Source organism: Saccopteryx bilineata, chromosome 6 (assembly GCF_036850765.1).
Source record: "Saccopteryx bilineata isolate mSacBil1 chromosome 6, mSacBil1_pri_phased_curated, whole genome shotgun sequence".
Lineage (NCBI taxonomy): Eukaryota > Metazoa > Chordata > Mammalia > Chiroptera > Emballonuridae > Saccopteryx > Saccopteryx bilineata.
The window spans coordinates 102309303-102321835 of NC_089495.1; positions in this window are offsets into that span (position 1 = coordinate 102309303).

Consider the following 12533-nt stretch of genomic DNA (forward strand, 5'->3'; position numbering starts at 1 on the left):
TAAACTGTAAGATACTTTTATCTTTTTCATTTTCCCAATGCAGTTACAATTAAGTCTGAGTTGCTAAAATTGAATTTACACTCAATTTTTCCACTCTCCAACTTACAGAGACACTAACCTTATGTAACTTCATCTGCACTGAGTTCTCCTACAGGCACTACTTTTTCTGTTGTTGTTTTTCTCCTTATGGAGTCATGAGATATTTAGCCTAGTTGTCCCTAAGCACACAGTACTTGATCAGTTGACTTCTAAAGACAACTCTCAGAAACTAAATAATAGACATGTAGAGTTCTCAGCAGAAATTAATGAAACTTGAGTTTTTTACCCCTCATACCAAAATAAGCAACAGAAAAAATGGAAATCGGCCTGACCAGGCAGTGGCACAGTGGACAGAGCGTCAGCTTGGGATGCGGAGGACCCAGGTCGTCCACTTGAGCGAGGGCTCACCAGCTTGATTGTGGGGTAGCCGGCTTGAGCATGGGATAATAGACATAACCCCATGGTCACTGACTTGAGCCCAGAGGTTGCTGACTTGAAGCCCAAGGTATCTGGCTTGAGCAAGGGGTCACTGGCTTAGCTGTATTCCCCAGGTCAAGGCACATATGAAAAAATAATTAATGAACAACTAAGGTGCCACACAAAGAATTGATGCTTCTCATCTCTCTCCCTTCCTATCTGTCCCTCTCTCTGTCTCACTAAAAGAAAAGATAGAAATCACCCCAACAACACTTTAAAATTACTTTTGTATTTATAATGCAAATACAAAAGGTGCCTGCTTTCTTGATTTGTTTACTTATTTCTTGCCTCAGGTATCCTCATTTCAGTTTTTGGACTGCAGCACTTTTGACTGCATAAAGAACTCTAAGCAGAGGCCTTGGTAATAGAAATGCTGATGCAACTGAACTGTCACCCCTAAAATATATTATTGAATATGTCTGCACAAATGCCTGGATCCCATACTTTTTGTAAGTGAAGAATAAGGCCACTGCTCAGTGTGCATCATCTAACAGGGGAGAGGACAGATGAATGTGCCCTCCGTATCTCTCCTCTCTCCCTCTCATCATCTTCCTCTCGCCCCTTCCCTCCACACCGTGCCCTGTGACATAACCACACATTACTGATCTACCAAGGCCAGTTAGACATTTAGAGGGTACAGTGCATGTTGCAGTCCCTTGATTGGCATAGGAGAATGTCTTTTTGACATGAGACACCATCCTGCGATCTGTTTTCAGATGGGAAGAGGAAGGAGGACTAACAGTGCTGGGCTAACATAAAGGACCCGTCTGCCAGAAAACATCAGTTTGAAGTTGGATTTGTGAAGGAAAGGAGGGAGGAAGAGAGGAAGGAAGATGTTTTTCAGAGCAGTCTGGAGAATTAAGAACAATAGACAGGATCACATGGTGAACAGGTTCTCTTAGACTCTGTTGATGGGCTGTATGGAACATCACTTTTCTGTCCAGAAACAATTGAGGACATATTACAGGGATGTGAAATGGCAAGAATATGTAGGGTGTGGGGGATGTGAAATTTCAACAAATGTAACAGAGGAAAAGCAAAGAAAACCTGAAAATAGGCAAAGAATAAAATTAGTCATTTGAATTTTTTGCTCACAATACATGCACAACAACTCGCTATTCCCTACATATATGCCTTACGTAGAAATACAAGGACAGCCAAATGAGTTAAAAATGTTACCACCATTTTTTTTTTGACTGATTGATGATGTTTTTAATAGAGCAAGAATACCTAACTAAAGGAAGGCCGCCAGGTCTGGTGTGGGGCTCAGTAATGCCCTGGGTTACAGCTTCTTCCCTTAGGGCTTGGAAGCCAGTGTCTGGTGTCTGCAGGTCAGAATGCTCTTGAATTTCTTAAAATCAAGGGACTAGGGGGTTCCCCCCAAAGCCCGGTGGACAGTCCGTTACTCTTGGGGAAAGAAGAACAGCGCAGCTGACAAATTTGTCACTGGTCTAACCGACTGGAAATATCTGGAGCCGCGGACACCTCGTTAGTGGAGGTTAGCAGGAGGTCAGGCGGTAATTGTGCAGAGCCTCATTCACTGGCCGTAAATTGGCAGTGGAATTACTGTAGTATAAATTAGTTTTGGGGGGAAAAACATTGATCAACCACAGGAGGTTTCAAGAGTTTTAGTGTTCAGATTACAGCCAAGGTTTCAGTTTACTGGACTGAATGCAGAAATGCCTGGCCCTGTTCCCCTTCTAGCCACGCCCCCACCCCCCACAGCAGCCGCGTCTGGCTTCAAGGCTGCTTAGCCCCAGACAGCTTTAGGCTTTTGCTGTCTCATATATATATAGTCATAAATCCACGATGGCAGGCAAAATTTTTCTTTCTCCTAATAAGCCTGCCTTTGTCCTCTCTGACTCTTGGCCTATTTTCACTTTTGTACCAGTTATACCTCTTAGCAGCCTGGGGACACTCACAGCCCCGGGGCGCTGGGGCGAGATTCCTGCCAGGTGGTAGGTGAGCTCTGGTCCGCAGGGCAGCAACTCTGTTGGCCTGGCCGGCTTTCACCTGGAATACCATCCACTTTCCTGCCCACAGATTGAGAGGTGAGACTAATTAGAAAGGAGTGGGAAATAATGAGAATGCATCAAATGCTCTGGACTCCTTGAAGAACGGTGTTTGTTCAAACCATTGCTTATATTTTTGCAAGGAACAGCAACATCAATTCTTCATCTGAGAACCATTCTGCATTTGCGCAGTCACTAGAGCATTGAACCCTTCTCTTTTCTAAATGGGGGACGTGCCTCACCCAACGACCTTATAGCACACACTTTGAAGTTGGTATTTTTTTATTTCCAGCTCTGAGCATGAATCTTTGTTGCATTTTTCAGATAGGTGCCTGGGAGAGCTTGTGTTTGTTTAAACCTATCTTGAGTAATACTACTTTGTTTTGTTTGCTCTCCAAGGCTGGGTGTACGAGTCAGCCAATGTGGAGCACATACTTCATTGTGCATACAGGCTCCTTGCTGCACATTTACCACACCCACGGACTTAAAATCTCCTTTGCAACCCAGCCAATCAGGTATCCTATCCGACTATACCTTTAAGCCAATTAGTGTTTTTCACAGAGCCAGGTGCAAAGCTGCCGGATACCATCTGCAAATGAGTAGCATTGCTCTAATGGGATCTGCATATTGCAGCTCCATATGAAGATTTTTTCACTGTACACAGAGTCTCCTTTGGTCTTGTCCTCCACTCACGCCATGAAAGAGACACACCTACATGTGTTGCTAACCTGATCCGCTTTCAGAGGCGATGGTGACTCGTGGCTCTCTTCCTGGTGTTAATATTTATGCGGGTGCCCCTTGGGAAACTACCCACCCATCAGTGGGTAGTGCTTTCAGTGGGGAAGGGGCAACATATATTGTCAAGGCATTTTCTGACAATACTGCATGTCTGACCTAAATTATCCAATAAAAATTTACTGGAGGATTTTATTTCTTTTCAACAATATGTTTAAAGAAGGATGGCAATTTTCCTCAAGTGAGTTTCTGTAACTTTGAAGACTGAAGACTTGGGTTCTAAGGGCTCTGCGACTCCGGGCAGGGCACAGCCTTTTCTGCGCCACTTGCATGAGCCACTCCCACTCTCGGAAGGCACGCTATCTGAAGAAACACACATTGTGTGTTACCGTGTCACACAGGCCTCTGTTTAAACCTTTGATACACTTATTTTTTTTCCAGTGTGTGTATATGTGTGTGTGTGTGGAGGGGATGAGAAGCATCAACTTGTAGTTGCTTCACTTTAGTTGTTCATGATTGCTTATCCTACATGCCTTAACCATGGGGCTCTACTGTCCTAAGCCAGTGACCTTGGGCTTCAAGCCAGAGACCTTTGGGCTCAAGCCAGTTACCCTGGGGTCATTTCAATCATCTCATGCTCAAGCCAGTGACCCCATGCTCAAGCCAGCGAGTTCAAACCTGGGTCCCAGCATCCTGGGTCGATGCTCTGTCCACTGAGCCACTACTGGTCAAGCTCTGATACTTTCTATCAGCAGAGTGATCTCGTGGGAGTTTTCTGACTCATAAAATGGGTACGATAACAGGAACCTCGAGGGTTCTTAGGGCAGTTTACTGGTTTCATGGATACAGATGTGCCTGCCTAGTGCTACACCTGGTAGCTTTCTTAAAATGTTCGTTTTTATTGCCTATCTCTTTGGCTCTACTGGTTGTTTTTTATTTCAAGGAAGTACAAATATTACAATAATAAATGTTTTTTAAATAAAAAACAAATCAATAATTTTAACATCCTAATATTAGCCATTTTTTTATAGGGGGGCCTTTCCAGTACATCTTAATATACAGACTTAGGAATTTGTCATAGGAGATATTTGTGGGCAAATATGCAGGTCTCTAGTTTGGAAATCAAACTATAGTATTTTACAATGACATGTAATGAAATTAGGATCTTTCTACTTAAATAATTGACCTAAAGAATATTTAGTCTTATTTATTGTTTAATGGCTGAAATATTGATCCAAGAGGAATTAAAGAAAAAATAGCCTTTTGGCCTGATTTATGGCAAAGCAAGGTACGATATTAACAGCTGGCTGAAATATTGACCCAAGAGGAATTAAAGAAAACATAGCCTTTTGGCCTGGTTTATGGCAAAGCAAGGTATGATATTAACAACTGTCAATTACTGAGTGCCTGATATTTATGCCAGATATTCTTTATTTATATTATCTCTTTAGTCTTTACAACAACCCAGGGAGCTAGGTATTTTTATTCCCATCTCTTCCGTGAGCTGTGGTTCCAGGTCTCAGGGCAAGAGAGTATGTCACCACTGTCATGTTCCCTCCACTGGGAATCAACAGGATCCTAAGAACTCGGGCTTTGGAGACAGACTAATATGGGTTTAAATTCTGGCTCATACATTTACTCTGTGGCTTTGGACAAGTTACTCAACCTCTTGGGCCCTCGGTTTTCTTATCTCTAAAATGGGGTCACATCACCCATTTCACAGGATTGCTGAAAGAATGAAATAAAGTGATGTGTGTAAAGCATCAAACACAGTGCCTGGTCCACAGCTGTGTTCATAAATGATTTCGTTTCACTTAGATAGTGTTCTCCATTTTGGCTGTTTCTTGGAATTGCCTGTGTAGCTTTCACAACTTATAATGTCCAGGCAATGCCCTAGACTCTCAGATTTTCTGGAGTGGGAGCCAGGCAACAGTATTTTTAAAAGCTCCTCTGGTATTTCCACACCCAGCCAAGGTTGAGCATCCTCGGACTAAATGCAGGCTGAATGTCCAGCACATGCCCAGGCTGGGCCCATCTGCACAGATGCCATCTGCATAGGTGTGTGGGAACACAGCCCAGGAGGCAGCAGGGGCTGATGAGGCCCAGGGTGCAGTGTGGGGGAACTGTCTGCTCTTTCTGGGAGTGGTGGGCGGGGCCATCCCCAGGGCCTGATGGTCGTTAATCACCCTGGGACCTCTCCTTTGCCCACAGCATTTCTATCCAAGCGCATTGACATGGAATTTGAGGGGAGCCTGGAGAAGATTCATGTCCAAAGCAGCAGCTTAAGGAGGGATGGTGAGCGAAGGGGGAAGAGCCAGCAGAAGGATGTGGTGAGAGCAAGCCTCTACCTGCGGGTCCCGACCTCCGTGGCGCACTGACTTTCAGTATAAGATGCTCAGCGTGTCATCTCTTTCTCCCTGTAGGAGTCAAGGACTGACAGACGCATTACTTTCAATGGGGTTTTCCCAAATCATTACTGGGAAGTGCAGTGAGGTCCTTCACAGGGCCAGCAGAGTCCATCTCACCAAGAAGCTAGTCAGACACAGTATCCCAGACGCCCTTGCAAACCTACTAAGTTGGAATTGCTGGGAGTGGAACCTAGGACTATGCATTTTAACAAGATTCCCAAGTGATTAACATGCTCATTAAAGATTGAGAGGCACTGTCAGCATGGATGGACCCGGAGAGCATTATGCTGAGTGAGATAAGTCTGACAGAGAAAGACAAGTACCATATGATCTCACTTATGTGTAGAATCTAATGAACAAAACAAATGAACAAACACATGGAAACAAACTTCACAGACAGAAAGCAAACTGGTAGTTGCCAGGGGAGAGTGGGATTGGAGAACTGGGTGAAAGAAGTGAAGAGATTAGGAAGTACAAATTGGCAGTTACAAAATAGTCATGAGGATGTCAAGTACAGTATAGGGAACATACCCAATACTACTGTACTAGCTCTATGTACAGTGCCAGGTGGGTGCTGGAAATGTCAGGGGGAATGCTCTGGGAAGTATACAATGGTCTGACCAGGAAGCTGTACACCTGAAACCAATACAAAATAAAATTGAAAGAAAGGGGGAAAAAGCTTGAGAAGCACTGCTATAGTGAAAATATAACAAATTCTAGGGACAATGTCTTGTCCCTGGCTTTTTTACTTCCTGTTGATCTTTGAAAAGTTACTTAACTGCTCTGAATTTGTTTCCTTATCTATAAATTGGAGGTTAAAACATTTACCTTACTAATAGACTGCCAAGGGAATGGTGGATGGAACACAGGGGGTTTCTAGTCTTGAATAGAAAGATAATCATTGGTGTTTTTACTAATCCCTAACTAAAATTTAGCATGCTCTCCAACAAATCACTGTAGCGTTAGCCAAGTGAACCTTTGTCAGGGAATTCACAGATATTATATCATGTTACCGTCATTGCAGGTATCGCTACTGCAAAATTATAGTTTTTAGACTCACTGCCAGATCTTGATCTTTAACGTATAACATTGAGGCACATACATTCAGAGGCAGATTAAAGTCAGTTGAGTCCCCAGGCATAGAAGAAAATATTGGGCCCTTTAAAAATAAAGAGAGACAGGAAAAATAAAAATACATGTTAACCATATTTTTAAATAAATAAAACACATCACTTACTGTTAATATTAAAATTGCACATATGAAACCAAACTTGGTGTCATTAGAAAAAAGTGTAAAGTGTAAAGGTGGAATTTTGCAGGGCCCTTCAGAAGTCGGGGTCCAGAGCACGCGCCTGGTGTGCTCGTCATTAAATCTGCCTCTGAATATATTACTCAATCATAAATGTCTTTTAGTTTAAGAAATCCTTTTCTTGCCTTGTAAGTTGTTACGATGATTAAACAACAGAACAGCTGTGTCTAACACTTAGTAGGCAGAGATGCCCATAACGGCACCCCGAATGCCCTACTCAACATTATCATGTTTTATCCGAAGCCTGGACCAGAGGATTCTCCAGCCATTGCTGGGGGTACCTCAGAATGCACACTGTGTCTAGTCAACTTTACCTGCAGACATTTGTCTGGCTAGTTCTAGTTTTATTGAATGAGAGTTATTGCTTATTGAGTGCTTGCTCTGTGCCAGAGAGGTAAAGTGAGCATCTAGTATCACACAGCTAGAAGCAGGAAAGCTGAACTCAACCCACTTCAACATCTAGACGTGGGGAGCGCAGATGAAGGGCTCCTGCACCCTCCTGGTTCGTGAGGGTGGACAGCATTAATATCGGCTGGCTCACTAAGTACCTACAACCTCTTAGTTCTTATATACTCAACAAATATTTATTCAGTACTTACCATAGCCTGGCCCTGTGATGGTAGGATATCCAGGTGGGTCAGTCATTGTAATGCCAATGGTTGAGGCCAGGCAGGTCCACATTAGATTCAGGCAGATGGTAGAAAAACTGCAGAGCCAGAAATCATTGGGCCATTCCCGTTTAATAAAGTCTCACAATGGTGGACAAGCAAACAGGCAGGGGAAAACTGTTTCTCAGGCAAACGAACAGCAAAAATGGCCCCTCACAGTGGTGGGCAGGGTAATCCACAACCTGCCATCCACCCTAAGGGCAAGCGCGGGCGTAGCCTTACAGAGACTATGCCCACGTTGCGCTGCCGCGTGCCCACACACTCATCAGGCAAAGTACAAGCGAGCAAGGTTAACACAGCTGTTTTCCCAACAGTCATGATCCCTGCCTCTGTCTAAGAAAACACTCTGTGCTCTAGAAGTGCAGGAAGAAAAACCCTAGTGCAGCAAGGACCAGAGGTTCAACTAGAAATGAGGGCCCCTGAGCACTTTGGGCACAGAGCAAAGTCTGTAATTGTTAATTTTATGTGTCAACTTGGCTGGGCCACAGTACCCAAATATGTGGTGATACATTATTCTGAATATTTCTGTGAGGGTGTTTTAGCTGAGTCTAACATTTAAACTGATGTACTTTGAGTATAGCAGATTGTTCTTCATATGTGGTTGGACCTTATCTAATCAATTGAAAAATTAGTCCAAAGATTGACTTCCCCTGAGCAAGAAGGAATTCTTTCAGCAGTCAGTTTTCAAACTTGAACTGCAACATGGACTCTTCCCTGGATCTCCAGTCTATTCATCAGATTTTTGACTTGCCAGTTTCCATAGTCATGTAAGCCATATCTAAAATAAATTTCTCTGTGTATACATATACATCCTATTGGTTCTGGTTTTTAGGACAAACATGACTAATACAAAATCCAACTGGATCAGGACAGCCAAATAAGATGTCCCTCAATTATGTCTTCCCCTACAACAACAACAACAATTTAGCATCCACCCATGAACAAAAGTGCCTTTGTAGGAAGTATGGAATCCAGCATCATACACCAAGGGTCTCAGGAAGATCTGGCCCAAGCCATGCACTGGGTGATAGGTATATAAACATTGGTCCCAACTGCAGACCCAGAAAAGGCCCATGAACTGGCTAGAGGTCCTCTTAGCCACCATCCAGAAACCCCTGGAGAACACTGATTTAGAAAATATTCCACAGGCAAGAGAGCTTTGGTGGAGGTCCGGAGATGTTTCAGGACACTACTGGAGAAAAATAATCCGAGATTGGGTGCATTAGAGAAATTAAAAGGAACAGTTTGAATTTACCCTTGTCAACCACAACCATTCTCTCACCCACACCAGGGCAGCACAACTCAGGGCCAAGAGAGCATGTGAAGGAGTACCTGGCTTCCCCAGCTGTGTAAGATGTTGCTAACAAGGCTCAATGCTGTCTCACTACATTTAGAGAACTGAGTTGTAAGATTCATGACTGGACAGTGAGCCACTGGGAGGACAACTGCCAGGGCTTGGAATGGAACATATCAAAGGGATATGGATCGTACTAACCATGTTAGACTCCATTGACAGGCCCACCCTTTAGCCCACAGACCCCCTCCCCAACTGGCCTACTGGCACCTCCAGGACTCTGGATATCACACACACACACACACACACACGTGTGTGCGCGCACACACATGCATAATCTGTGGCTAGCTTCCTATGTGCACTCCCAATGACAAAGTGTGAGCTTTGGCAGATGGCTAGTAACCATGTGCAGAAAGTCAGCCTGAATCTACAGGTATGGGAAATTCCACAAACAGTTATTTAGCAACACCCTTGGGGAAGCAAAAGGGAAACTTTCAGTACTCGGTTGGATATATTGCAGGATCAAGAGAAGATGTATAAGTTTAAGAGATCTGCCACAAGAGGGAGCAAGAAGTGTGGAGTCGGCAAATCCATAAAAGGTCTGAGATTGCCTCAGAATCCCTAGCAGGGCTGATTGACAAAGGTGTTTTTCTCCCAAAGTCAGTCAGTAAAACTAGAGGAGGTGATGCCACCTCTAATGCAAAGACAGCAACAAAAGACTTTAAGGAGCATGAAATATCAAGAAGCATGACACCATCAAAGAACCACAGTAATCTTCTAGTAACTGACCCCAATCATATGGAGATTTGTGATTTACCTAATTAAAAAAAAAAGCAGAATAACTTTTAAGGAAACTCAGTAATCTATAACAAAATACAGTAAGACAATTAAATGAATCAGGAAAACAATATACAAACAAAATGAGAAGTCTAAAACAGAGATAGAAATCGTAAAATAGAACCAAGTAGAAATCCTGGAGCTGAAAAATACCATACATAAAATGAAAAAAAAAAAAAGAATAAATAAATAAATAAATAAGAGTCAGTAGAGACATCCATAACAGAATGGATTAAGCAGAAGAATCTAGAGATATCAACAACAGAATGGATTAAGCAGAAGAATCTATGAAGTAGAAGATAGGACCTTCAATATTATCCAGTCAGTGAAGAACGAAGAAAGAAGAATGAAAGAGTGAATGAATGAAAGCCTGTGTGAACTATGGGATGGCATCGAGAGAAGCAATCTGAAATACTGATGTTTCAGAAGGAGAGGAGAGGCAGACGGGGACAGAAAACTACTTAAAGAATGACTGAGAACTTCCCAAATCTGGGAGATATTTGACCATGTAAGTTCATGAAGCTTGTAGGCCTCCAAATAAATTCAACTAAAAAAGATATTTTTCAAGACACATTATAATAAAACTATTAAAAATCAGACAGAAGCTTAAAAGCAGCAAGAGAAAAGAAACTTGTCATTTACAAGGAAACCTCTCAAAGGCATCAATGATTTTCACAGAAGAAATCTTACAGAGCAGGAGATAGTGGGATAATATATTCAAAGTGCTGAAAGAAAAAAAACCCTGCCAACCAAGAATATTTTATCTGGCAAAGTTGTCCTTCAGAAATGAAGGAGAGATAAAAATGTTGTTAGACAACCAAAAGCTAAGAGTTCATCACCACCAGACCTACCTTACAAAATTGCAGAAATTTCTTCAATCTGAACTAAAAGGGTGCTAATTAGTAACATGAAAAGATGCAACAGACTGGCAAAAGTAAGTATACCATATATAGTCAAATTCATAATATTGTAAAACTGTAATTTAATAGTGTGTTAAGCACTTTAGTAGAAACATTAGTAGGAACACTTTAGTAGGAACAAAAGCATTAAATGATAACTGAAAAAAATGTTTTAAATTATATAAAAATGTTTTTTTAAAAATAGAGCTATTTATTTTTAAATAATAGAGAAAAAATTAATAGAGCTACAATTATTTGTTAATGAATACACAATATAAAAACAGGTAAATTGTGCCCTGGCCGGTTGGCTCAGTGGTAGAGCATCGGCCTAGCGTGCGGAGGACCCAGGTTCGATTCCCGGCCAGGGCACACAGGAGAAGTGTCCATTTGCTTCTCCACCCTTCCGCCGTGCCTTCCTCTCTGTCTCTCTCTTCCCCTCCCGCAGCCAAGGCTCCATTGGAGCAAAGATGGCCCGGGCGCTGGGGATGGCTCTGTGGCCTCTGCCTCAGGCGCTAGAGTGGCTCTGGTCGCAACATGGTGACGCCCAGGATGGGCAGAGCATCGCCCCCTGGTGGGCAGAGCATCGCCCCTGGTGGGCGTGCCGGGTGGATCCCGGTCGGGCGCATGCGGGAGTCTGTCTGACTGTCTCTCCCTGTTTCCAGCTTCAGAAAAATGCAAAAAAAAAAAAAAAAACAGGTAAATTGTGACATCAAAAACATAAAAGAGGAAGTAAAAAAGTAGAGTTTTTATATGAGACTAAAGTTAAGTTATCAGTGTAAAATAGACTTATATCTACAAGATGTTTTACATAAGTTTCATTATAACCACAAAACAAAAAACCATAATAGATACACAAAAAATAAAGAGAAAGGAATCAAAGCATACCTCCATGGAAAATCATCAATTCACAAAGGACAACAGCAAAAGAGGAAGAAAGTAACAAGGGAATTATAAAACAGCCATTATTTCTTTTTAAAATAATTAAAAAGAAAACATTATTAAGTATTCACTTACTGGTAATTACTCTAAATGTAAATGGATTAAATTCCCCAATCAAAAGGCAAAAAATGATTGAATGAATAAAAAATCCAAGACCCAGCTTTATGCTGCCTACGAGAGATTCACTTCAGCTTCAAGGACACACATGTGCTCCAAATGAGGGGTTGGGAAAAGATGTGTCATGCAAATGAAAACCAGAAGAGAGCAGAAAACAGCTATACTTGTATCAGACAAAGTAAATCTTAACTCAAAAACAGTAACCACACACACACAATAGATCATTATATAATGAAAAATCGTTCAATTCATCAAGAGAATATGACAATATATGCACCAACATTGGAGTACCTAAATGTATTAAGCAAATACTAACAGATCAGAAAGGAGAAATGACAATTCAATAACAGTAGGAAACTTAGATACCCTGATTTAACAATGAATAGATCGTCCAGACAATAAACCTTATATATATGATGAACTAGTGTTTGACAAGGCAGTGAAGAATACTCAGTAGGGAAATAATAGTCTTCAGTAAATCATGCTGGGAAAACTAAATAATGACGTACAGAAGAGCAAAGTTGGTCTCCTATTTTACACAACTCACAAAAATTAACTAAAAATGGATTAAAGACTTCAAATAAGACCTGAACTTATACAAACTCCTAGAAAAAAACATAGCGAGAAATCTCCTTGACATTGGTTTTGGCAATAATTTTTTGTTGCAAAGGCAAAAAAAGCAAAAATAAGTAAGTAGGACTACACCAAACGAAAACACTGCTGCATAGTAAACAGTCAGCATAATGAAAAGGAAACCTACCATATGGGAGAAAGTACTTGCAAATCCTATGTCTGATAC